Consider the following 5,681-nt stretch of genomic DNA (forward strand, 5'->3'; position numbering starts at 1 on the left):
CCGAAATGAATTTCTAAACTCGCGCATTTATCGACATCAAGTTTTTAAAAAGAAAAAATTCTTTTTAGTAATTATGATATAAAAAAGAAATTATAAAAGCCCTTTTTATACTATTTCGGGGTATTTGTGTAAATAGGTATAATCCATGTAATAGTAGAAACTATCAAAATGAAGATAATAACTATAAGTATACAAAAAAAAAAAAGAACCCTTTTTTTGTAATGCCTATGATGCAATTGGAGCTTATCGGCAAAAACGAATCAATTTAGGTAGTCCTTAGTGGTTGCGATGGCGACTAGATCAACGTGTTATTGCTGCAAGAGAAGTTCCTATCGAAATTCACTATGAATCTTTGGGGACCTATTATGAGATTTATGGACACTATCTAATAGTAAGAAGTATAAAAAAAGAAATTCTTAATATATATATTCGAACCACTCTTGGTCATATTTCTCTTTATCGAGAAATAGAAGAAGCCATACAGGGGTTTTGGCAGGGCTATAGTAATTCTATGCTGCCAGGGGGAATTCGAATCTCGCCGGGTTAACTAGGACTAGAATTGCGGAATTTCTACGTGAATCAAGATCTAGAAAAGGAAGTTTTCCAATCACTGACTCAAACCCATTGTCAAATTCTACTCAGCACAACGCAATATGGAGGTACTGATGGCAGAACGGCCCACTCAGGTCTTTCACAATAAAGTGATAGACGGAACAGCCATGAAACGACTTATTAGTCGATTTATTGATCACTATGGAATAGGATATACATCACATATCATGGATCAAGTAAAGACTCTGGGTTTCCGACAAGCTACCGCCGCATCCATTTCATTAGGACTTGATGATCTTTTAACAATACCTTCTAAAAGATGGCTAGTTCAAGACGTTGAACAACAAAGTTTAATTTTGGAAAAACACCATCATTCTGGGAATGTACACGCGGTCGAAAATTACGTCAATCGATCGAGATATGGTATGCCACAAGTGAATATTTGCGACAAGAAATGAATCCTAATTTTCGGATGACCGGTCCTTTTAATCCAGTCCATATAATGTCTTTTTCGGGAGCCAGAGGAAATGCATCTCAGGTACATCAATTAGTAGGTATGAGAGGATTAATGTCGGATCCCCAAGGGCAAATGATTGATTTGCCCATTCAAAGCAATTTACGCGAAGGACTCTCTTTAACAGAATATATTATTTCTTGCTATGGAGCCCGTAAAGGGGTTGTGGATACCGCTATACGAATATCAGATGCAGGATATCGCACGCGCAGACTTGTTGAAGTAGTGCAACACATTGTTGTACGTCGAACAGATTGTGGCACTGTTCGAGGTATTTCTGTAAGTCCTCGAAATGGAATGATGGCGGACAGGATTTTTATCCAAACATTAATTGGCCGTGTATTAGCAGATGATATATATATAGGTTCGCGATGCATTGCTACTAGAAATCAAGATATTGGGGTTGGACTTGTCAATAGATTCATAACTTTTAGAGCACAACTAATCTCTATTTGAACCCCCTTTACTTGTAGGAGTACATCTTGGATTTGTCAATTATGTTATGGCCGAAGTCCGGCTCATGACGACCTGGTCGAATTGGGAGAAGCTGTAGGTATTATTGCAGGTATTATTGCAGGTCAATCTATAGGAGAACCGGGCACTCAATTAACATTAAGAACTTTTCATACTGGCGGAGTATTCCCAGGGGGTACTGCAAAACATGTGCGAGCCCCTTCTAATGGAAAAATCAAATTCATTGAGGATTTGGTTCATCCGACACGTACACGTCATGGACATCCTGCTTTTCTATGTTCTAGAGACTTGTATGTAACTATTGAGAGTGAAGATATTATACACAATGTGTGTATTCCGCCCAAAAGTTTTCTTTTAGTTCAAAACGATCAATATGTAGAATCAGAACAAGTCATTGCTGAGATTCGCACGAGACCATCCACTTTGAATTTGAAAGAGAAGGTTCGAAAACATATTTATTCTGACTTAGAGGGCGAAATGCACTGGAATACTGATGTGTACCATGCCCCTGAATTTACATATGGTAATATTCATCTCTTACCAAAAACAAGTCATTTATGGATATTATTAGGGGAGCCCTGGAGAGCTAGTCTAGGCCCCTGTTCAATCCACAAGGATCAAGATCAAATGAACGCTTATTTTCTTTCTGTTAAGCGAAGATACATTTCTAACCCCTCAGTAACTAATAATCAAGCGAGACACAAATTTTTTAGTTCGTATTTTTCTGGTAAAAATAAAAAAGGAGATAGGATTCCTTATTATTCAGAACTGAATCGAATGACATATACTGGTCGTTGTAATCTCAGATATCCGGGCATTCTCGAGGGAAATTCTGATTTATTGGCAAAGAGGAGAAGAAATAGAGTCATCATCCTACTCGACTCGATTCAAGAAGGCGAGAACCAACTAATACCTTCTTCAGGTATAGCAATTGAAATCCCCAGAAATGGTATTCTCCGTAGAAATAGTATTCTTGCTTATTTCGATGATCCTCGATATATAAGAAAGAGCTCGGGACTTACTAAATATGAGACTAGAGAACTGAATTCAATCATCAACGAAGAGGATTTGATTGAGTATCGAGGAGTCAATGTATTTTGGCCGGTCAGAACTTCATCTGGGTTCGAATCCTACTGAGAGGTCCACTAGAGATCAGAAATTGTTGAAGAAACAACAAGATCTTTCTTTTCTCAGGCGATCGGAAAATAAAGAAATGGTTAATCTATTCAAGATAATTACGTATTTACAAAATACCATCTCAATTCATCCTATTTCATTAGATTCGGGATGTGATATGGTTCCGAAGGATGAACCGGATATGGACAGTTCCAACAAGATTTCATTCTTGAACAAAAATCCATTTTTTTATTTATTTCATCTATTCCATGACCAGAACAGGGGAGGCTACACGTTACACCACGATTTTGAATCAGAAGAGAGATTTCAAGAAATGGCAGATTTATTCACTCTATCAATAACCGAGCCGGATCTGGTGTATCATAAGAGATTTGCCTTTTCTATTGATTCCTATGGATTGGATCCAAAACAATTCTTGAATGGGGTATTCAACTCCAGGTATGAATGGAAAACGACATCTTTATTGGTTTTATTGGTTCTATTTCCTATTTTTTATGAAGAGAATGAATCTTTTTATCGAAGGATCAGAAAAAAAAGGGTCCGGATCTCCTGCGGGAATGATTTGGAAGAGCCAAAACCAAAAATAGTGGTATTTGCTAGCAACATCATAATGGAGGCAGTCAATCAATATAGATTGATCCGAAATCTGATTCAAATCCAACATAGCACCCATAGGTACATAAGAAATGTATCGAATCGATTCTTTTTAATGAATAGATCTGGTCGCAACTTCGAATAAGGAATTCAAAGGGATCAAATAAGAAAGGAGACTCTGAATCATAGAACTCTAATGAAATATACAATCAACCAACATTTATCGAATTTGAAAAAGAGTCAGAAGAGATGGTTCGATCCTCTTATTTTTTTTTCTCGAACCGAGAGATCCATGAATCGGGATCCTGATGCATATAGATACAAATGGTCCACTGGGAGCAATCATTTCCAGGAACATTTGGAACATTTCGTTTCTGAGTAGAAGAGCTTCAATCTATTTCTTTATCTCCACGTGAATCGTATGTTTGTATCAATATGGACAGAATTTTCGTAACTCCAATCGATTAGGCGTATTGTGCCGGTTCTTTTGAGTAATATATCTGGAAATGCCCGTTGATTCCTTATTAACACCATTTCGAACACAAGCGGTACATTCCAAAAGAACCGGTATTCGCACATCTTTACCCTTGGCCATGAACCTCCTTTGGATTTTTCATTTACTCAACTCTTCCTCTTTCAATCCGAAACGAAAAAGAAGAAAGGAAGGAAAAAACAAAATAGAATTTGTAACTTGCTATCCTCTTATGCAAGATTTCACTACACTCAATATCGGAAATAAGATAGAAAGATTTCTAAACTTTCAAATCACAGTACAACATTTTATATTTTATATAAGTATCTTGTATAATACTCTTTCTCTAGAACCACTGTTTGTATTCGACTTCCATAGAATGAAATATTCATTTCATTCCAACCAGAACCCGAGTCTCACAGCTGTTGAATGCACTTTTATTCTTTCTCTTTCCTCCCTTTTTCTAAAAAAGGGAAAAAAGAGAAAAGAGGGGGCTGATATTTAATTGTATCTCTAATATTCTTTATTCCGTCCCGCGCCAATAACTAGAATGGGAACGTCAACGCATCGGGAAAAAACGATTAATCTCTATCAATAAACCTGCCAAAGAACCGAACCATAGAGTACTTAGTACCGGTGCCACGGAAAGATATGTTTTTAGATCTCGCATTGAAAAACCTCCTTCATTTTTTCATTTTATTGTAATCAATAAGATAATACATATTTCAATGTTCAATTATCTAGTAAAAAAGATTTACTTTTTGTTAAATACAGAAAAAACGTCCTTTTCTTCTCCAATATTCCCCAAAAAGACTCAGTTATTTTTCCTTGGAGTTCCGTTCCATATTTCATATAGATAGAAGTCTTTTGCTATTATTATATGTTAAATGAGACCAAAAAGACGAAATGAAAAGAAAAATTCTAGGTTTTAATAGAGGAGATAACGATGTGGAAAACAAGACAGGAATTCTCTACAATGACACTGTAGACCAACGGAAGGGATGTAGCGCAGCTTGGTAGCGCGTTTGTTTTGGGTACAAAATGTCACGGGTTCAAATCGTGTCATCCCTACCTATTACTCCTCCTTTGAGCAGTAATGAGGTATTTTTTAAGATCAACTCACAATGGACATATCATATAGAATCTTTCATTCTTATGACACTATATAGTATGCATACAATGACACTATATAGTATGCATACAAGATGTATTGGGGCCAATTCTTTTCTTTACAGTATTCTCTTTTATGATAAGAAAGCGCTCTTAGTTCAGTTCGGTATAACGCGGGTCTCCAAAACCCGATGTCGTAGGTTCAAATCCTACAGAGCGTGATTCGGATCTTTTTCGATCGAATTCGGCTGAAACACTAACTGGAACTGGAACAGCAATCTTAATTTGACCTCCTGGATATTAAACAAAGGAGGAGGTCAAAAAGAGGGGGGGTGTTAATTAATCAAAGGTCCAACTAATCGCCACGCCTGTATTGTAAATATGCAGTTACAAATAATCCAGCCAAAGTAATAGGAATTAGACCTAACACGATTCCAAAAAAAAAAATTCAATCATTTCAATTTGTTTGAAAGGAGAAAAAAGAGGTAATATCTATACCTAAATATTAATCCAAATTACCACGAATCTCAATGACCAAGAATTGGTAATTGACACGATAAGTAACTAGAAATACACAGAAGTTCGCGGAAAGATTTCCTTTTATGAATTGTGCAATTCATTTCAAATAAGTCGTATCTTGCTCAGACCAATAAATAGAGCTGAGGTTATAGTTAAAGCCGTTAGTAGAAACCGAAATAACTAGTTATTATAGACATCAAGGAGCTAAATGAAATATGTTATTTTATACATATGTTTATAAAAAGCACTTACCTGAGTTTCATTTTTTACAAAATAGGAGAGAAACAAAAATACCAATTGCAAGCTTTT

At 36.2% G+C, this 5,681-nt stretch overlaps 1 non-coding gene across 1 annotated transcript; it reads left to right on the forward strand.

Moving 5' to 3' along the window:
• The first annotated feature begins 5,000 nt into the window (after positions 1-5,000).
• On the forward strand, positions 5,001-5,074 carry TRNAW-CCA (transfer RNA tryptophan (anticodon CCA)). Its single transcript has one exon. It is a non-coding gene; the product is annotated as a tRNA-Trp (tRNA).
• The last annotated feature ends 607 nt before the right edge of the window (positions 5,075-5,681 follow it).

This window comes from Bidens hawaiensis, unplaced genomic scaffold (genome assembly GCF_021521415.1).
Source record: "Bidens hawaiensis isolate Kalapana, Puna unplaced genomic scaffold, B.hawaiensis_p1.1 tig00032408_1, whole genome shotgun sequence".
Classification (NCBI taxonomy): domain Eukaryota; kingdom Viridiplantae; phylum Streptophyta; class Magnoliopsida; order Asterales; family Asteraceae; genus Bidens; species Bidens hawaiensis.